Source organism: Lepisosteus oculatus, chromosome 14 (assembly GCF_040954835.1).
Source record: "Lepisosteus oculatus isolate fLepOcu1 chromosome 14, fLepOcu1.hap2, whole genome shotgun sequence".
In the NCBI taxonomy this organism is placed as follows: Eukaryota; Metazoa; Chordata; class Actinopteri; order Semionotiformes; family Lepisosteidae; genus Lepisosteus; species Lepisosteus oculatus.
The window spans coordinates 53,309,821-53,331,983 of NC_090709.1; the positions used below are offsets into that span (position 1 = coordinate 53,309,821).

General features: G+C 45.6%; 2 long non-coding RNA genes and 2 other non-coding genes across 4 annotated transcripts; 1 reads left to right on the forward strand and 3 right to left on the reverse strand.

Annotated features, from left to right (window-relative positions):
* Nucleotides 1-113, reverse strand: trnal-caa (transfer RNA leucine (anticodon CAA)). The gene is made up of 2 exons: nt 76-113; nt 1-46 (listed from the first exon to the last, which is right to left on the reverse strand). It is a non-coding gene; the product is annotated as a tRNA-Leu (tRNA).
* A 2,760-nt stretch (nt 114-2,873) lies between these two features.
* trnal-caa (transfer RNA leucine (anticodon CAA)) lies at nt 2,874-2,986 on the reverse strand. Its single transcript has 2 exons — nt 2,949-2,986; nt 2,874-2,919 (listed from the first exon to the last, which is right to left on the reverse strand). It is a non-coding gene; the product is annotated as a tRNA-Leu (tRNA).
* Nucleotides 2,987-18,840: 15,854 nt separating this feature from the next.
* Nucleotides 18,841-20,623, reverse strand: LOC138242734 (uncharacterized). Its single transcript, XR_011191689.1, has 3 exons — nt 19,608-20,623; nt 19,174-19,343; nt 18,841-19,045 (listed from the first exon to the last, which is right to left on the reverse strand). It is a non-coding gene; the product is annotated as an uncharacterized lncRNA (long non-coding RNA).
* Nucleotides 20,624-21,343: 720 nt separating this feature from the next.
* On the forward strand, nt 21,344-21,907 carry LOC138242735 (uncharacterized). The gene is made up of 2 exons (XR_011191690.1): nt 21,344-21,404; nt 21,577-21,907. It is a non-coding gene; the product is annotated as an uncharacterized lncRNA (long non-coding RNA).
* Nucleotides 21,908-22,163: the final 256 nt, after the last annotated feature.

Here is a 22,163-nt window from a genome sequence, read left to right on the forward strand (position 1 = left end):
TGTCAGGAGTGGGATTTAAACCCACGCCTCCATTTGGAGACCAGAACACCCAAGCCAGCTGGAAAGAGACATGTCCTTGAGTCTGGTGCCTTAGACCACTCGGCCACCCTGACAAGCACAAGCAAGTGGTGTGCTGAATGCACCAGTAGTTGACTAAACTGAGTTTCTTCCCTGAAATTATTTGCTTGCGAAGACCCAAGTTGCCTTGAATGGATCTTGGAAATCAAATATACGGATGGATTGTTATTCGGTTGTGAGTTTTGAGGGGCGTATTATAAATTGAGTTGGTGAAAAGGCGCTTTTTGTTAGTCTGTCGGGAGGCTGCACAAGGTGTTTAGAGGGAGAACTTCTAAAAGGCAGGCTCTCTATGTTTAACATCAAGAAAGATTTTTTTTTCTCAATGGAAATGCTCTTTGGCGCTTTCAGCTTTACGTAGGGAACAACGTCTGCCGAGACCACTTTTGAGCCAGTGCAAATGGTAATGTGCCACCAAGTACATTTAATATTGGCTGTGGTAGCGAGCTGCTTTTGTTTGTGAAGCTTTTACTTCTTTAAGCTGAATCATCGGCAGGAGTAGCTTATTAAATCTTTGCTCATTGCGCTCCATCAGAAATACCTTGTCCATGTTCAAAAGAGATCAGGGGATTTACTTCATGCTTTCACATGGCATACCTTACACGAAAGATTTAAATGGGGAATTGATTGCGCTTCTTGATGTTGTTCCTGTGGTTGCCTTGGTTACAGTGGTGAACGTTCTTCCACGTTCTGCTAGAGTATCCACTGGGTGGGCTTTATCAATTGGCTCGGATAGGTCATCAGTGCTCCGTCTCCAGAAAAATAATCAGCACTGTCTTTTTTCTGTGCGCATGACCGTCTTTTAAAACATATAAAATCACGAGTTCATTGATTTCTCCAAATAACAACAATACATTTTAACCCTTCAATCCAATAGTTTTACTCCAAGTAAAAAGCAGCGCAATATATAGAAAGATGACATTCAAAGATTTCAACGTTCTTATTGGATTGCCTGTATGCAGATATCACTCAGAATTGCTAATATGATTTTAATTCAGTTTTTCTCTACTACTTTCAGAGTCTTTTATTGACCTTGCTGAAGCAGAGAAGTGACATAATCACAAATGCAACCGGTTGTGCAGCTGTTTCTGGTTAATAATGATTAATGCGAAAAAAAAACCAGCTCCTTGCATTAAGAGTCCTCCCTCTGGATTCCTCTGAAAGCTGCGCGAATTACTCACTGCGTGTCCTGTACTGTGTAGCACAGTGACAAGAACGCCTTGAGTTTTTTTCCGTATGTGAAGGAAAATGCAAAAGAGCATGAAAAGTATTGATGGTATAAAATATCCATGGTACAACTCGAGAAAGAACTGAAGGACAAAACAATGACATTTGATGATTACAAGAGAAACACAACCGTCCGAACATGGGCTTGGATCCTGACCGCTTGCGTTAAAAGACAAAGCAAAGGATATAACCTGTAAATGTCTTCATGTCTTACAGTTTATGAAATAACACAATTTCTTACTTTCTTGATAATTTCTTACTATTGATAGATGCTTTTTTAAATTTTAACAGAATCACAATTACAAACAAATGGGGTTAAACTGTTATTCACATACTCTAACGAAGAGAAACGTTAGTGTCTTCCGGTGTGTGAGCCCATCTCTCAAAAAATAAAAAAATAAGTTCTATAAATTGAATTGTTCTATTTTTCAGGCTTGCATAGTCTTATTCATATTTCAGTTAAGCCTTTTCCTCTCTAGTGATTTCATTTGATATTAAAATTAGTCCTGATTTACAATTTTTGGACATGGTTCATCTTAAAGAATTTTGTAATAAGTTTCAGTTTAGGAAAATCGTGCCCAGAAGCTACCAAAACTGGTAATGTTCACATAATGTGTAAAGCAAAAGCAGCAGTTGGGGTGGGAAACAAAAGGCATTTCTTGGTATGAATCCTTAAACTTCATAGATGGCGTTCTAGGACTTCTCGCTTCAGATAAAGCTGTCAATACATCATAGATTTCTACTCAATCAATATCAGCAGTGTTATCACTACCGAACGCTAAATATAGATCCTGGCAATAATTCATGAGTTGTTTGTTAGAAAATTGTTCATGGTTTTTTTTAAACATATTTTCAATACCAGACAAAAAGTCGAAAGTTTCAATTTCATGCAACTGATGAAGTCTCTCTTCGATGGAAGTTATAAGTACAGTACATCCAAAATACTGCGGAATCAATCAAATTTACATGTTTCTTGTGGATCCAGAAGATCATTTTGAGACTCAAAACATGCCTGTCTTTTCTTTTTTCGAGGACGAAGGAGTAGCAGCAGGAGTAGCAGTAATGGCAAGAACGTGTTTAGAGTTCAGCACTTCTCATTTCTAATGCAGAGCCATCGACTCGGAAAGCACCGCCCACGATAAAAGAAATTGCAGAATTGGTCTGTTCATGCTGCCTACACGCTTTGAATTGCTGGCATTTTCTGCAAGCATTCCTTTTTGAGGGTTCATGAAATTCCTCACATTTGAGCCAACACTAAAATATTTCATTCGGGGTCGCCTAATTCATAGTGCAAACCGAATCTACAGGGGAATGCTGTGGCACATGAAGCCGTTTGTTATTCTGTTGTGAGGTGTGAGGGGCGGAATGCAAATCGAGTTGGTGAATAGAAAATGGAACAGGAGTCACTTCTTGAGCTACGAATTCCAAAAAGTATGAAAACCTGTCATTTTAACAGTACAAAATACTCACAAATTGCACTGAGTTGCTTGCTTTCTTCTGCTGCTTTTATATTTCAGTCATTCACTGTCAGCTAGCACTGGAACAATTCAAGAGAGGTAAAAAACGGAAGCTGTCAGGAGTGGGATTTGAACCCACGCCTCCATTTGGAGACCAGAACACCCAAGCCAGCTGGAAAGACACATGTCCTTGAGTCTGGCGCCTTAGACCACTCGGCCACCCTGACAAGCGAAAGCAAGTGGTGTGCTGAATGCACCAGTAGTTGACTAAACTGAGTTTCTTCCCTGAAATTATTTGCTTGCGAAGAGCCAAGTTGCCTTGAATGGATCTTGGAAATCAAATATACGGATGGATTGTTATTCGGTTGTGAGTTTTGAGGGGCGTATTATAAATTGAGTTGGTGAAAAGGCGCTTTTTGTTAGTCTGTCGGGAGGCTGCACAAGGTGTTTAGAGGGAGAACTTCTAAAAGGCAGGCTCTCTATGTTTAACATCAAGAAAGATTTTTTTTTCTCAATGGAAATGCTCTTTGGCGCTTTCAGCTTTACGTAGGGAACAACGTCTGCCGAGACCACTTTTGAGCCAGTGCAAATGGTAATGTGCCACCAAGTACATTTAATATTGGCTGTGGTAGCGAGCTGCTTTTGTTTGTGAAGCTTTTACTTCTTTAAGCTGAATCATCGGCAGGAGTAGCTTATTAAATCTTTGCTCATTGCGCTCCATCAGAAATACCTTGTCCGTGTTCAAAAGAGATGAGGGGATTTACTTCATGCTTTCACATGGCATACCTTACACGAAAGATTTAAATGGGGAATTGATTGTGCTTCTTGATGTTGTTCCTGTGTTGCCTTGGTTACAATGGTGAACGTTCTTCCACGTTCTGCTAGAGTATCCACTGGGTGGGCTTTATCAATTGGCTCGGATAGGTCATCAGTGCTCCGTCTCCAGAAAATTTAATCAGCACTGTCTTTTTTCTGTGCGCATGACGGTCTTTTAAAACATATAAAATCATGAGTTCATTGATTTCTCCAAATAACAACAATACATTTTAACCCTTCAATCCAATAGTTTTACTCCAAGTAAAAAGCAGCGCAATATATAGAGAGATGATATTCAAAGATTTCAACGTTCTTATTGGATTGCCTGTATGCAGATATCGCTCAGAATTGCTAATATGATTTTAATTCAGTTTTTCTCTACTACTTTCAGAGTCTTTTATTGACCTTGCTGAAGCAGAGAAGTGACAATCACAAATGCGACCAGTTGTGCAGCTGTTTCTGGTTAATAATGATTAATGCGAAATAAAAAACAGCTTGCATTAAGAGCAAGAGCAACCAACGCACTCGCTTGTTGAGTTGGGTATTTTCCGAGCTACTCTTCCTTAGCTGTGTAGAGGTTTGATGGGTTTACTGAGACAATTATTCATTGTAGCAGTAATCACGAGGTGGTTCGTTGTGGCTTTTAGAAAATCAATCGTCAGAACAACTAACAACGCACACACACGGGTTCAATACACGAGATACAGTGATTAATATAAATTGTGCACCAAACATATACCAGTCTGCCTGGATACAAGCGGCAGACCTTACTGTGAGGGTTATCAATATACAAGGTATATAATCTCGAAGAGATGCAAACACAAAGAGATACACAACAGAGAATATATGTCAATATATATCGTTCGGTTACCAAATCGCTAATCAGTGTTATTACCCACTGTTACTCTAAACTCGGAAGTAAATGCAATACTCATGAATTAAATTGATAACAACTTGTGTTGAGGTACAATTGAATTCTCGAGACGCAATGTAGAACATGGAGTTTACTTATCCACTCTGTATGGATTTGGAATTTCCCGGCACGAACACCAAACCAGCTGACAGGCTCTGTTGCAGCCTCGGTCCAGCGGTTGTCCAATGGGCGTTGTCCCGGCGTCCTCTGGCTACCGGCCAACCAGTCGAGGTGCAGCTCGGAGTTGGACGGGCGGAGGAATCTAACCGCGGCGCGCAGGGCAGTTGTTGCTCCGAGGGGATCTACCAGCAGTCCTGCTGGCTAGTAGAAAGTATCTATGCACAGAGTACGACCGCAAGTCCTCACAAGTCACTCTTTTGCCCGGGAAGAAGCTGGTTCGTTCCCGGACCAGCGCTGCTTCTGAATAAGCTATTCAGGTTGTCGACGAGGGTCCAACTGTAGGCTGCCGTTGATCAAGCAGAGCATTCACGTTGGTAGAATTCTGAGTACGTACGGGATCCTCGGCCTCGCGCTTAGAACAGAGTCCAAGTCCCAGTGCAGACAACAGCAGTTGTCACGTGATTGTCTCTGAGGATGCGCGGAAATGGCCAAGGAGAGCCCCGATCTGAGCTTGCGCTCCCTTTTTGACCAAGACACAGATGTGTGCTGATTGGTTGAGAGTTTGGCTGGCATTGGAGACCCACGTGGTGTTACCACGCCCTGCCAATCCCTGATTGGTTGATCAAGGTGAGATATGAGTCACTTACTCCTGACACTTAGGAATACAGTCCAGATGTCCATTCGGCACTCCCTAGACAGATAGGCGCCAATGGATGACCATTGATCATGATAGTTAGGCTTAGCTAAGTGCATCTCCGTTTAAGAGCTGTCCCTTAACAAAAGAAAACATCTTAAATCAGCCTGCAAGAATACTTTCTCAGTGGCTGCACCACAGAGAGGGAGAGTGAGATGGGGCCTCATTTAGGAAAGCTCAGCAATGCTTAATTCTGTCTTATTAACAGGCATTGCCGCTACAGCTGTAAACTTATTTGGTGAGCATGGACCTCTGAGAAGGAGTCTGAATCCATCAAGAAGACAAGAATTCTAATATCGCACTGCCGCCTTGTGTACAAAATATTTGTTCAGCTCTAACGTCTGTGTGCGTTGACAAGGCATCTCAAAAGGACGTATTAAATAAGAAAATTATCCTTTCTGTTACCATTCCTGCGGTTGGAGCGTTGTTTCACCCTTTTACGTTCTACAATATTTACAGACAAGGTTTTATCACTGGAGTTGTACAGAACAAGTGTGCATCAGTCCATGAAAATCATCAGTACTGCTGTTTTTCTATGCATAGTTTAATCAAGAGCACTTAAAAGATGCAAAAGATGGATTGTGTTCTGTGAGCACCTGCACATCTCTAAGTCACTTCCACAGGCGGCTTTGTTGGGGATGTAGATCAGTGGTAGAGTGCTTGTCTTAAATGTATGAGGTCCTGGGTTCAATCCCTGGTTTCTCCAAGTGATTTATGTTACTGTGCTCACATCGCAGTTTTCTGTTGAGTGAGAACTCTTTGCTCGTGTTCATAGAGAGCCAGGTTTACACAATTAAACTCGAAGTGCTACAGTGTTCTCTGAAGTTTTAAATGTACCTCCAAATTATTTAGTTCTGTTAACTACCAAAGAATGTGAACTAATTTAAAGTCACATTCAGGAAATCCAGAGAACGTCTTCAAACTTGTCGTGGCTGGTGCAGAAAAACCTCACCCGGGATGTTGAATCTCACCCGGGATTTCCTGAGCGAGTCCTCCCTCTGGATTCCGCTGAAAGCTGCGCGAATTCCTCACTGCGTGTCCTGTACTGTGTAGCACAGTGACAAGAACGCCTTGAGTTTCTTTCCGTATGTGAAGGAAAATGCAAAAGAGCATGAAAAGTATTGATGGTATAAAATATCCATGGTACAACTCGAGAAAGAACTGATGGACAAAACAATGACATTTGATGATTACAAGAGAAACACAACCGTCCGAACCTGGGCTTGGATCCTGACCGCTTGCGTTAAAAGACAAAGCAAAGGATATCACCTGTAAATGTCTTCATGTCTTACAGTTTATGAAATACAATTTCTTACTTTCTTGATAATTTCTTACTATTGATAGATGCTTTTTTAAATTTGAACAGAATCACAATTACAAACATTTGGGGTTAAACTGTTATTCACATACTCTAACGAAGAGAAACGTTAGTGTCTTCCGGTGTGTGAGCCCATTTCTCAAAAAATAAAAAAATAAGTTATAAATATTGAATTGTTCTATTTTGTAGGCTTGCATAGTCTTATTCATATTTCAGTTAAACATTTTCTTCTGTAGTAATTTCATTTGATTTTATATTAATCCTGATTTACAATTTTTGGACATGGTTCATCTTAAATAATTTGTAATTAGTTTCAGTTTTGGAAAATCGCGCCCAGTAGCTACTAAAACTGGTAATGTTTGCATAATGTGTAATGTAATAGTAGCATTTTGGGTGGGAAAACAAAAGGCATTTCTTGGTATGAATCCCAACACTTCATAAGCGGCGTTCGAGGATTTCTTGCTTCAGATAAAGCTGTCAATACATCATAGATTTTTACTCAATCAATATCAGCAGTGTTATCGCTACCGAACGCTAAATATAGATCCTGGCAATACTTCGTGAGATCTTCGTAAGAAAATCCAAAAAAGTACAGAAGCAATCAACGTTTCTTTTGGATCGAGCAGAGGATAATTATGAGACTCAAAATATGCCTGTCTTTTCTTTTTTCGAGGACAAATGGATTATTGAGGTGTAAAGATGGGTTCAAAACCAAAATCATCTGCTATTGCTGCTGTTTCTTTGATAGTTTCTTCAAATCCTTCAATTGATCATTGATATCGAGGAATAATATTATACAAATTGTGGTTTTCTGTTAATTGCCAATTTTATTGTAATTACATCTTCGTTTACAGATGTTTTGCATGTATCACAAGGTATAATAGTCGGCGTGTGTCCTCAGCTAAAATGTTTTAAAAAGTACGACAAAAGTTCAATATGCTTAACATCATTTATGGTTATATCTATATTAAAATGAAGGTAAATATACCAAGATATTAAAAAACAATTTTACAGTCCTAACCTAATTATGCTTGTGAAGTTTTCCAATAAATCCGAACTGTAATTTTGAAATATTATTGCTCATTACTTGCCCGGAGGAAGCCGGGTGGGTTTTGCTCTTGTCGCCCGACTTTATGACCATGACCATGGAACTGACTGCACCTGCTTTTTCTGAGATGCTTCCCCTCTCATGGCGAGATCTCGACTTCTTTAACACCTCTGGATAAAGATCTTCTGTGGAGCAGGTTTCAGACCTCTGCGTACAGCACCCTTGATGTCATTTTATTTTTACAGCAGCCGCATCCGGAAAGTTGTGTTTTTTACTTTTTATTTGAACAACAAAAATACATACAATACAAAAGAGCACATAAAACGTATCAAGAAAATCGTCAGGGGTTCATGCTATAATACTGTACTGTTTTCAGGTTCCCTCAGGAAAGGACAAGTGGCGACGTGATAGTAAACCAGCGACAGCTTTATTCTTTTATCGAAACCACACAAAACCAAACACAGGACATACACACACATGAGGAGACTGATGGAACACATTCACATCGTTCGGGTGGTAATTACTTAACAACAGGCTATACACTTATAAGGCTACACAGGACACTAAAACTACTATAACACCATTTACATATGCAGGGTCAGTTGCTGGTCATCGAGCTGACCCTCAGACTCTCCCTGGCTACAACTCCCAACCTGCTCCGCGGTACCATGAGTGCCTAGGTGCGCTTCCTCCTCACCACCGGGCCAGGGGGGTTACACTGTCCCCACCTGAAGCGTCTGGTGTCCCGCCGACATCGAACACACCCTCAGGCTATACTCATACTAGGCTAAAGGCTGTGGAACTCTGCGTGAGCAGCTGTTACGAAGCGGTGGTGGCCGGCGGCCCACCGTCACCCCATTGTAGGCCGGCTCTGGCCCTGGCTGCTCCTCCGGAGCCTCCCCGCGGGGCTCCTCCTCCCGGTCCCAGTAGGGGGCCAGGCGGTCTTGGTGCAGAACCACCACTCTCCCCCGGTGGCAGACCTTGCCTACCACCCCTAGGACCTCAGCGGCCCCCTCCCACAAAGGCGCCAGCTTAGGTCTGAGGCCTTTGCGGCGGTGCGGGCTGTACACCCAAACCAAGTCCCAGGGCAGGAAGGCAGGCCCCCTGCAGCGCAGGTCGTAGTGCCGCTTCTGCCGGACTCCCGCCTGAGTCAGATGGGTCCGGGTAAAGCTGTGCACCCGCCCCATCCACTGCTGCAGGTCCTACTCGTAGTCCGGTCCAGCTGGTGGTGCCGACTCATCTCCGGGCGGCGGGCCGAAGACCAGGTCCACCAGGGTTTGCATTTCCCGGCCCAGCATGAGTGAGGCCAGGGTACACCCGGTAGATTCCTGGACTGTGGTAAGCCCAGAGCTCGAGGGGGAGGTGGCGGTCCCAGTCCCATTGGTGACAGGACACCAGGGAGGCCAGCTGGGTGGGGAGCGTCCGATTAAACCGCTCCACAGACCCGTCGCTCTGGGGATGCAGCGGGATGGTCTGAGTCTTAGAGATCCCCAGGCGCTGGCACACTCTGGCGAAGACCTGGGACTTGAAGTTACGCCCCTGGTCACTGTGTAACTCCTCCGGCACCCCCAGCCTGGCAAACATCCCCTCCAGTAGTGCATTGGCCACCGTGGGGGCACTCTGGTCCGGGATGGCGTAGGCCTCCGGCCACTTCGTGAAATAGTCCATTGCTACCAGGATATAGTGGTTTCTGGCCTCGGTGCGCGGAAACAGGTCCAAAACATCCACCCCCACCTGCTCCATAGGAGCCCCCACCTGGTGTTGTTGGAGTTGGGCCCGAGAGCACTCAAGGGGACCCTTCTGCGCCACGCACACTGCACACGTTTGGCAGTACCGCTCCACGTCCCGGTGGCAAAGACCCCAATAAAAATGGCCTCGGAGATGCTGCAGGGTTTTTTTACAGCCGAAATGCCCCATGCCCGGCTGGCCATGCACCACTATGAGCACAGCCTCGCGGAGCAACTGTGGCACCACCTGCTGCCACTGTATCTCGCCACTGGAGGGTACCTGCCACCCCCGGCGCAGCACCCCGTCCTTTACCTCCAAGGCCTCCTACAGGACGCAGAGGGCCTTGACGGACTTTGGGTGCTGGGGGAGCTCCTCTCGCACAGGCCGCGCTCCTGCTGCCTTCCAGCGGAGCACCGGCCCCACGTCAGGATCAGCTGCCTGTTGCTGTGCCAGGTCTGACATGCCCACCCCCAGCAGCCCCTCCAGGGCTGTGGCCGAGGTGCTCGCCTCCGTCACTGTGCAGACGGCTCCCTCACACTGCTCCCACCGGGAGCAGTAGTGGCAGTCCGCAACCTCACAGGGGCGCCGCGAGAGAATGCCGGCATTGAGATGGCGAGATCCAGCACGGTGCACAACAGTGAAGTCATACTCCTGCAGGACCTCTATCCATCGCACCATCTGCGCCTCCGGCTCCTTAAAGTGGAGCAGCCAGGTGAGGGACGCATGGTCGGTCCTCAACAGGAATCGGGTCCCGAATAGGTATGGCCTGAAGCTCGCGACGGGTCACGCAGTAGTTCCGTTCAGCCTTATTCAAAGCCCGACTGTAGTAGGCAACTACCCACTCCCATCTGGCCCCTCCTGTGCCAGCACCACGCCCACCCCCAAGTCACTTGCATAGGTATCCAGGATATACGGTAACCACGGATCGGGATAGGCTAGCACGGAGGCCCCCACCAGAGCTTCACGTAACCGACCGAAAGCCGTCTCGCAGCCCGAGTCCAAGTCAAAACAGCGGCCCTTGTCGGTGAGGCAGTGCAGCGGTGGAGAGATGCTGGCAAAGTCCCGGACGAACCTCAGATAATACAAAGCCAACCCCAGAAAGCTGTACAGCTCTGCGACGGTGCGGGGAGTCGGCCATCCCCTCACTGCAGCAACCTTACCTGGGTCTGTAGCCACCCCTCGCGGTCCAACAACATGTCCGAAGAAGGTCCCCTCCCGCCGCAGGAGCTCTCAATTGTTGTGGTTGAGCCTCAGGCCAGCACGGCGGATGCAGGCCAGCACTGCCTGGAGGTTCGTCAAGGCCTGGTCGAAACCCTGGGCATGAACCAACAGATCGTCCAGATACAGCACACACTGGTTCCACGGGACCGATGCCAACACCCTCTGCATCAGCCTCTCGAACGTCGCCGGGGCATTGCACAGGCCAAAGGGAATGACAGTAAAGTGCCAGGGGCCCTGGCCGATGGAAAAGGCTGTCTTCGAGCGAGCATTGGGAGCGAGCGGTACCTGTCATTACCTGCTTAGTGAGCCCAAGATCTCATCAAGAATCGTATCCAGCAACAGCATTTGGCGCATTGTTCCATACTCCGACCACTCTCGGTGTAAACAGGTCCCTCCTTGAAATGCACTGGTCTCTGCTTGAAATGCACTTTCCTGCATTTGCTTTGGTGTAACTGGCTTCCCCTGCATGGGCAAATGTGAAGAAGATCCTTAGTAAGTCATTGAAGAAAACCGAGAAGAGGTCGGAGTGGCCTCTGTCGTTCATCAACGATTCACTCAGGCAGTACTCCGCCGTTTGTTCACATCGATAGGCTTTTTTTTGCCTTCATTCATGCAAGTAGTAAAAGCAGACACCCCTATTCTGCCGTGACACGGATTCGAACCGGGGTTGTTGCGGCCACAACGCAAAGTACTGACCACTATACAATCACGGCGAGTTACCAATACACACGTGCAGGGCAGAAAAGGCTATGCTCTCTTCGTGTGACAGGAGTCGGAAAAGTCCTGATGTTGCATTTCAACTGAGCCCCAGTATACATCAACCCTTCGACACTCTAAGTGCAAACAGCAATTACAGTTTGCTTGCATGACACACGGAAGAAGGCTGCATGCTCCCATATGGGCTAGTGGTTAGGATTCCTGGTTTTCACCCAGGCGGGCCAGGTTCATTTCCCGGTATGGGAATGTGTCAGTTTTGCCTCCTGCTTTCCAAAAGATCAGCACCGTGTACGAATGAGCCACACTAAAACCACTCGATCATGTGCAAAACGTACAAGAAGAAGGGGCGCGTGTTTCCAACCGAGGACCTCTCGCTTGTGAGGCGAAGTGATCATCACTGCAGCTCGGAAACCTGCAGGAGGTGGGAGGGGTGACTCTGGTAGATAGTGTTGACCTTCGGCAATAGAATTTATACTCTCCAAGATGATATTTGCACTTTCTGGAGAGGAGATTTTCTCCACTTCAGTAGCCCGATTGCGTCGATTGCGTGGAGAGGGCTGTAGAATGTGGCGCAGCCTTTCCTGCTCCGTCCATGACAGGCGTGCTGGTCTCTGGTGAGCACGGTCAATCGGCGCACTCCAACGAAGGCACTGGAAGCAGCTGAATAGCATTGGCGAAGCTCAGCGCTGGGTCACTGTGCATGGTTTCCCATCGTTTCCGTTGTGTAGTGGTTCTCACGTTTGCCTCACACGCGAAAGGTCGCTGGTTCAAAACCGGGTGGAAACACAGTGGCCACGCTCACTGTTTGGGGATTCCTAGTGTGGGGATCTATGGGATCTGCACAGTGCATGTCGCAAAGCTTCCTGCTGTCACTTCAATGCGCATCCTGATGTCGAGTCGTGTGCTGTGCACAGGCTCTGAAAGTGATGAAAAGGTGCACGACGCTGTGAAAGAAAATGCAGAGAAGTGAAAGGCAGTCCTTTCTCTAAGGAGGTAGAAGGAGAGCAACTCGCTGTCGGGGAATCAAACCACGGTCTCTAACGAGGAAGACATCGCTCTCTGTCTCCCGGTATTTCACATCTGAACAGAAAACACAAACGACCAACTCGGAATGACATGCTTTTGATGCTTTTCAAAGCCTTCTTTGTGCACGACAACTGCGCCGCCTAGCAGATACAGCTTCGGCTGTGGAGACTTGTTCGGCTGGCGTTCTGGGAGTCGCGTTTTTCAGAATTGTATTGAGATCGTTTTCCACAGAGCTCAGATGTCAAAGCACAGCAGCAGCTCTTCACAGCGATCATCTATAACGCCCTTTCTCCCGCAGCTCCGTCCTTATTGGAAGGAAGCAAGAGTGAAATAGTGCAGGGAAATAGACTGTGTGTAGTGTCTATGTGAGTATTAATGATCATGACATTACTGATAGTTTCAGTATTAATGCTAGTATTCATGTTAATATTAGTGAGAGTATATCTGGTAGTTTTACTAATAATACAAGTATACATGTGACTTTGTGATGATAGATACTTTTAAATTTAGTTTTAATGCTAGTTTTCATGTTAAATTTAGTGATAATTATACTGTTAGTGTCAGAGTATTAACACTCATCATCATGTTAGGTTTCATGACAGTATTACTGTTATTATACATATTATTAGTCTAGTAGTTGTTTTTGTCAGTGTTAGTAACAATGATAGGGTTTGATGATAGTGTTAGTGTTGTAATATTGGCAGTATCTGCATTAGTGTTAGTTATAGTGTATCTGTACCTAAGAGTGGATGCGGTGTCTATGTGTGTACAGATGCAGCCATTCAAAGTGAGCGGTACAGACACGTACCGCAGGTAAGATGACACGGGGTACCGCGGTGCGTGATTGGTTGACCGACAGGGGCACTCGTGGTCCGTTGGTCTGTCGTAGAAAGACTTACTGTAAACGTCTTTACTGTGCCCGTTGTAGATATTGAATTTTACCACTGAAGGGAAATCTTAGTAGCTGAGCATAAAAAGAATAGGAGCATACTGTAACGCGTGTGAAGGCCATAAACGATATTAATTTTGGAACATAAACATACAGTACATGGCTGGTCTTGGTACTTTAAAGAAAAAAATACACACCAGTATTCCATTTCTCCCTAAACATTGTAAGCTTCGAAGTCTTTAACTAACGTGATACTGGAGTCAACAAGCATACTTTTAGAATTTGATTAAAAGGGAATATAATATGGAATCGCGTATCTCAAGAATTTAATAACGGTATGATTATATCCGTGTACTGCGGCAGGGCTGTGTAGGGCTGTATCGCCTGCCTGTTCATGCGAGCTGTCTTGTAGCCTACTGGTCTAGGTGCGTGACTACCAGCTTGCAGGTTATGTGTTCAAATCCAGCTGGTGCTGGACCTTCAAGTTTTATTTATTTATTTTTTAATCGCGTATATGGCGCTGAAATATGTGTGACACACTGGTGGCCTGACACGGTGAGGTGCCCTGGCGCCATATATTTCATGGATATTATGGAATATAATGGATGGATATCTTAGTTATCTTTCTAGTTCACAGGTTTGCATGCATAATTTAATTTTGAAAGCCACTGAGACATCAGGTACTACTGTTGTATTTATGAAAAAGAAACAAAACAAAAAACATACTAACAACTGTGCCATCCTACTCCTTAGTTAATACATTTTATTATTCATAAACAGTTAACATTGTTAGCAAAATATTTTGAATTATATTTAACCCTATTTTTTCTTTAGTTTTGTATTTAACTTATTATATGATAGTCAGACTTAATGTATATTTGAACAATGAAAATATATTTTTACAAGATTTTACATTAAGCACTTAAAATTAATATGGTTAATAATAGTAAACTGTAACATGCTGTAGCAAGATCGGTTAAACTGCGAAGAAAATGCTTTCAGAGAAAATGTTTCAGGTGTGAAGAACATAGATCTCCAATGCAATTTCAACCAAACCTGTTCCCACACACCCTGCCCCCACTACCATTAGAATATACACAAACATTTTAGCGTTTCATTCTGAGCAGAAGACCCTCACACCTGAAGAGTGCTGGCTGTGACGAATTAAACCGGTTTTACAGGTTTCAATCACAGACCATGTGACATGGGACTCGGTAAACTACAGTAACACCGTATTTGATAACGCTATAAAAACGCTATAAAATAATGTGACTTAGCACAGGACAAGTTTACAGCACAGTACAAAAATAAATGCTGACCATGACTTTAGAAGCATAAATTGCCTTACACTCAATTTAAACACAAGCTGTCTTTAGCCCTCTAAGCTGGTTCATACAGAAATGTAGAGATCCAGGCTCAGAACACACAGCTTCATTAGCGAATACATATGCAGGACAACTAGAGAAGACGTTTTACAGAGGATGGATTGTTAGAAACATCCCATCAGACATCCCATCATATTCACAACGTGAAATCTAGAAAATAATATTACGTAACCAAAATCCGCAATATGGAAACATAACCTGTGTAATTGTTGATAGATGATGTACTCGTAACATTTTTTCAAGACAAACTACAACATTTAAAAAATGACTTGTATGTACTTGATATCTCTAATCAATCCACGGGTCCCAGCACAAAACGAAACGAAAACGCATATCGTTTCGCGGTTCTTATTAGTTGCTCAAAAGTAATTTGACCGTATGAAATGCATAATATAAACCTAGAAACATATACGTGAGCAGTACTTAAGCACTGTAGTATCGGTGTTAAGACATACCTCTCAAATACTGTAAATCAAGTTAAAAATATCTCAAGACCGATTCTGGTCATAATGAAACCATGTTTCGTGTATGTTTTCTTTAAAGTACCGAGACCAGCCATATACTGTATGTTTATGTTCCAAAATTAATATTGTTTATGGCCTTCACACACGTTGCAGTATGCTCCTATTCTTTTTATGCTCAGCTACTAAGATTTCCCTTCAGTGGTAAAATTAGATATGAATATTCAATACTTAAACGGGCACAGTTAAGACATTAAATATACATATACATACTGTATACAGTACAGTTTGCATACGATAATATGTTTATGTTACGCGATTAAAAAATAAATAAAAATGAAAAGTCCAGCACCAGCTGGATTCGAGCACACAACCTGCCAGTTGGTAGTCACGCACCTAGACCAGTGTCTTTTAATACACTCTTTGCTGTGCTCTTGAGGATCCTTGTGATATTTTAAGCTCTAGTTGAATGATAGGTGTCGCATTTTAAATCTTTTTTGTAGTTAGAAATTATGAAACGCCCTGTTAAAAGCAAGGAAGTTTTTATGCCCGTTGAAGTAAAACAAAATGCCTGACAAAGTATGGCTTGGACAGATTCCAAGTGCTTGTACAAATGTGCTAAAGAAATTATACTTTGAGTATACAGCTTGTCCAAAGTCATCCATTATTAATACTATTAGTAATATCTTCAGTAAAGGCTTTGATGCATAAATATTTCTGATAAAGGTAGGTTGTGTACTTTTGTCCAACTGAGCAATCTTGCTTTCATAAAATATACCAACATTTTAATGACTGATGATTAACATGCTGTAATACACAGTTCAAAATTAAAGGCTCAAATGCTGTACATGAGAGGTTAAGCTCCCCCTGGCGGTTTTACAAGGCGACGCCGGATAGTTAGTCACGTGACACACGTGAACCGCGTGATACCCCGGTGGGCGTGTCGCGGTATGCCGCGAAATACCTCACCCATTTTGAATGGCTGCATCTGTACACCGATACCTAGTGTTCTCGGTGCACTCCCAGTGTTCAGAGGATACCCAGTGTTCCCAGTGCACACCCAGTGTTCAGAGGATACCCAGTGTTCCCAGTGCACACCCAGTGTTCATAGGATACCCAGTGTTCCCAGTGCACACCCAGTGTTCAGAGGATACCCAGTGTTCCCAGTGCCCGCCTAGTGTACAGAGGATACCCAGTGTTCCCAGTGCACGCCCAGTGTTCAGAGGATACCCAGTGTTCCCAGTGCACGCCCAGTGTTCAGAGGATACCCAGTGTTCCCAGTGCACGCCTAGTGTTCAGAGGATACCCAGTGTTCCCAGTGCACACCCAGTGTTCAGAGGATACCCAGTGTTCTCAGTGCACACCCAGTGTTCAGAGGATACCCAGTGTTCCCAGTGTACGCTTAGTGTTCAGAGGATACCCAGTGTTCCCAGTGCACGCCTAGTGTTCAGTGGATACCCAGTGTTCCCAGTGCACGCCCAGTGTTCAGAGGATACCCAGTGTTCCCAGTGCACGCCCAGTGTTCAGAGGATACCCAGTGTTCCCAGTGTTTGAGTTCTGCTTCTCCGGTGTTTCCTCTAAAGCAGCTTTCCTCCCCCGGAAATGCAGTCGGCCTTTCTTACCCAGAGGGGAAAGCAGTCCTTCTCTGATCTAGGGTGTTTTTTTTTGTCTGTCTTCTATATCTGTTACCTTGTTTAACAATCGCTAGCTACCGTCATTAACCATTTTTAATAAAGGTCGTACTTTCGGGTCATTGCAGTTTGCACAGGCCTGCTTCCTGTCGAAGAGGACATCTTGAGCAAGAGTTTGACCTGCCCAGTGTAGACTTCAGAAACCCTTAATAGGTCTCCACCAACCTATCCTGCGTTTTTCTGAAGGAAATACAAATGTAATGTAATATGAGCGTTATGTAACACAAGCATGATGTAGTATTGTGAGTATCAGTTAGGGATAATTGTGTCTGGGCTCTGCCCACAACATCAGGGAACAACAAAGGCATCCTTTCTGTCCCCTTTAACCAATGTGCAAACAACGTATCTTTTATTCCTCATTTATGTAGAGGCTGGAGACCCTTAATGAAGTTATATACTTTTTCACCTGAACAATCAGTGCAACATGCATCACAATCTGAAAGAGAAACAGAGTTTGATGACGCCCTGCACAGCCATCCTGTCTACTTCAGCCCCCGCTGTCCCCTTTAAACAGCATATAATTTATTTTTAATTCATATAGAGGTCGGAGACCCTTAATGAAGTTATATACTTTCTCACCTGAACAATTAGCGCTGTTTTTATTAAAGTCTGAAAGAGAAACAGAGTTTGATTAGGTACAGCAAAGCCATCCTGGCCCAGTGTTCCCTAGTGCCTAGTGTTCAGTGGATACCCAGTGTTCCCAGTGCACGCCCAGTGTTCAGAGGATACCCAGTGTTCCCAGTGCACACCCTTGAAGTGGTGTTCCAGCCATACTCACTGTGACTTGTGGGAGCAGGAGTGGTGGTGCTGGATGTTGTTAAGTCTGGGAATGAATGAAAGACGTTAGTTCAGCACCAGCTCCAGAAACCAGTGGGAGAGCTGACTTTGGTTTTGCAGGGAGAGCTTTTAAAAAATCATTTGACAGCCCAGACTGATTAATTGATCATTGACTAACTCAACTAACTTGTTCATTAACTAACTCGATTTTTGACTGATCTAATTGCTTGCTGGGTTGTCAGAGGGTTGGCTGATCTGACAGATCGATTCACTGATTTATCCCAGGCAGTTCCTGGTCCAGTCAGTCCGGGGGTCTGTGACTCTGATCCAGTCAGTCCGGGGGTCTGTGACTCCGGTCCAGTCAGTCCACGGGGTCTGTGTCCCCGGTCCAGTCAGTCCAGAGGTCTGTGTCCCCGGTCCAGTCAGTCCATGGGGTCTGTGTCCCCAGTCCAGTTCTGGACTCTCCACTCATGGCTCTTCCCAGGTCAGGGGGATCCCCTCCAGCCCCCCCAGTGTGCAGCCCCACCTGGATGATGCTCCAGTCCGCTCAGCACACAGCAGCTCTCAGTGGGGAGGAGAGCAGAGGGATGGAGCCAGTTCAGAGAGGGGGGGTGATTAGGAGGCCATCATGGGACAAGACCAGGGGGGGAATCAGGCCAGGACACTGGGGTAACACCCCTACTCTTCTCCAGAAACACCCCGGGATTGTAAATGAGCACAGAGAGTCAGGACCTCGGTTTGACGTCTCATCCGAAGGATGGCGCCTGTTTACAGTCCAGTGTCCCCCGTCACTATACTGGGGCATCAGGACCCACACAGACCGCAGGGTGAGAGTGCCCCCTGCTGGCCCCACTCACACCTCTCCCAGCAGCAACCTTAGTTTTTCCCAGGAGTCTCCCCTCCAGGTACTGACCAGGCTCCCACCTGCTGGGCTCCAGTGGGGAGGGGGCTGCCAGCTGGGAGCTGCAGGGTGAGATGGCTGCTGGGCAAACGATGGCTAAAGAGCTTCCTAGGACACCCTGGACTTCGTGGTCGACTTCCTTCTCTTCAGACGGAGGTGGCTTGAAATCTGTCTCGTTTCAAGGAGTATTGGACACGATGCCCCCCCTGCTATATCCCCGCCAACTGGTGGCACGCCGAAGACGAGGGGTCTCGGCCTCAATCCATCAACCACAAACTCTCCGGGATGAAAGAGAAGGACAGACTCTGTTCGTTGTTCCGGGGAGGGAAAAAACCAAAAGCTAAACAGATTTAAAAAAAAAATTTTTTATTGATGCTTAACAAAAGAACAAAAATTACAATACAGATTAAGTCCAGTCTGGGGACCCTCAGCTTCGGTCCAGTCCAGTCTAGGGCCCCTCAGCTTCGGTCCAGCACAGTCTGGGGCCCCTCAGCTCCGGTCCAGCACAGTCTGGGGCCCCTCAGCTCCGGTCCAGCACAGTCCAGTCCAGATCTTAGCAGGCACAGAACCAGGAAAGGAACCTGGAAAGAATATTGTTATTGCAGGTGTGAGGGACACAGACACAGACGTCACCATGACATCAAACAGCAAGAGGAGACTCCTCCTTGAATCACAGACACGACCGGGCGGCGCCCCCCTGTCTGCTCACCTGCACCTCCTCTTCCTCTTCCTCTTCTTGTCCTTCCCAGCAGCCTGCTCCTCCTCTCCCTCGCTCTTCCTCTCCTGAGATACGGTCTCCGCCACTTCCATTAGCTCGTCCTGATCTTCTGTCTCCACCGACATGCAGCTCAGGGACTTCAAAAAGATGCACCAGCGCTTCTGAAGCAGAGACAGGAGAGTCACGTTTAGAGTCGGACTGGACACTCCAGGACATGAACACTGCACTGAGAGAGAGGGGTTCATACAGACACACTGACTGGACACTCCAGTACATGAACACTGCACTGAGAGAGAGAGGGGTTCATACAGACACACTGACTGGACACTCCAGTACATGAACACTGCACTGAGAGAGAGGGGTTCATACAGACACACTGACTGGACACTGGACAGGAGTAAAGAGAGGATCAGAGCATTACCCACCTTCTTTTTCTTCTGTCTCACAGGAGGAGGTGATTGGACCTCCTCCAGCTGGAGTCCTTGGAGGGAGAGAGGGGGCAGGAGAGGGACAGCACAGGGAGAGAAAGAGAGAGACAGGTGAGTCAAGTGTCCCAAGAGCACAGAGACTCGCAGTGAGTGAGCCTGGGTGTAGCCCACTAATACTGACCCACTGGACACCACAGGACAGAGAGGAGGAGGAGGAGAGAGACACACTGCCTGGACACCACAGGACAGAGAGGAGGAGGAGAGAGACACACTGAGGACAGAGAGGAGGAGGAGAGAGACACTGACAGACAGGGCTGAAAGAGAGAGAAACACTGAGACCCAGGGACAGACAAGATGGCGAAACTCCACCACAGACAGGACAGGAGGCAGGGTGGGACCAGCACTGGCCTCCTTCCTCTCTCCTGCCGGAGGAGCTGTCTCCACCTCCTCTTCCTCCTGCAAGTCAAGAGACAGGCTGAGAGAGAGACGGGCTGGTGGGACATCGGCGAACAGAGCTGAAGGCAAAGAGCCGGGGAGACAGGCCCAGCTGGGACAACGCAGGACAGACAGAGAGACAGATAGAAAGGAAGGAGAGAGAGAGACAAAGATGAAGGCACAGAAAGACAGCAGGCAAAGAGAAAGATTGAGATTGAGGGACAAACAAACCGAGAGAGAGAGAGACAGAGAGGCAGGGACAGACAGACAGCAGGAGGAGAGAGAGACAGAGATCGAGGGACAATAATTTGGTTTCGAAATTTATTCTGAAAATATACAATCATTCACTCCTGAAAAATATTGAGTTCAAATTATACATTATGTACAATATTGTAATCAACATATGGCTAATCATCAAAAATAAAAATAAAAACTGTACTGGGGGACACAGCTGGCTGTGCTGTTCTGGACAGAACACACTGAGGTCCAGTTTCCACCTCCTGCAGGATCAAACAGCAGCCCCACTGGCTCTCCAGTGAACAGAGGGACAGACAGAGAGGCTTCAGGCTACAGGGTGACAGTGTCTCTGTGAGCTGAAAGACAATCTGGACAGAGGACGATATAAGAACACACTCTGTCAAGAATATAGAGCCCTCTAGTGACCCTACTGTAGACCTGCTCACCGCCCACAGTGACGATCACAGTGCTGATACTGCTTCCCTTAAGGTCCCTCACTGTGTCGTTGCCCTGATCAGCTGGAGTGAGGGAGCGAAGTGTCAGAGAGCTGTTCTGCACTGACACTCACTGTTCGTACCTGGGGCCAGGGAGCCCTGCGCTGCTCAGTAAGACTATACGAGACTGGACAGATCCTGCAGGATCAAACAGCACCTCCACTGGACCAGCAGTGTGGAGGGGGAGAGACAGAGAGGCACCAGGCTGCAGGCTATGGACTTCTGAGTGAGCTGAAAAGGGACAGGTAGAAACATGTTGAATATTTAGTTTTACAACAATACCTTGAGTTTGGACTGCGATCAGCTTCATTTTGTATTTCAGCTGTGAAAATGCAATTTCAAAAATGCACGCCCCAGTCATGTTAGGTTCAAGTTACAGTTGCATCACAACTCAATACATTTGCAATTCACTTCAAATGTTGTTTTTGTTTGATCCAGTCTGTCCTCACCTAAAGGAGATATGGACTCAGTCTTTGGAATTTGTATATATATATATTTCAGTGATCCCTTAGCCATTCCTTCTGTTTTGTAATTCAATTTCTCTTTTAAAATTCCTTCCCCACTTCTAGGACCTGCAGTTGCTGAACTCCACAATGGCCTCTATTGGAACGTCTGTGACTGAGACCAAGTAAGTGTTCACTTTTTTTATGAAACCATAATTTATTTTGGAGCAATGAGCAATTCTTATATAAATGCAATAAAATCATTATGCTCAAACTATGAGAGAGAAAATTAAGGATAATTTAAGAAATCAGTCTTAGCTTGTTTCTATACACAAATGGTATTATTTATTTTCAAAGGAAACCCGCGAGGATTCCCCTGGTGCGGAAGATGTGCCTGAATACTTTTGATCAGCTTCCTGCTCACTTGAAGAGGGCGTGTATGAAGCACGCCACGGCAGAAGAGATCAGGATGGCCTCTCAACAGGCGAGGAAGGACATGATAAATCACCTGAAGAACATCGTGGATTACAACAGAATAGAGATCGTGTCTTGCGAGGCAAACAGGGCAGTGGTTGTAAGACTGCTGGAGTCCTTGGCATTAGGGACTAAATATACTAAACGCATGATGCTAAAATGTTATTTTCACATATATTAATGTAATAAATGATTGCTTATGCTTTATGCACTACTTCACTGCTTCACTGCTCTATGCTGTCTGGAAATAAATCCTCAGACTGCTTACTGCCCTGGGCATGTACCAATAAATCCGAATGAACATCTGAATCCCAAACAGAATCTCTAGTAAAATACGATCATTTGTGAAACAGGCAAATGACTGTCTCAGGGGCCCATTCCTCATTCTCAAGACACATGTATGCAGTACGTACACCATGCATTGAGCAATAGGGACTGAAGACACCACAGGTAAGGTTAGAAGTCATTCT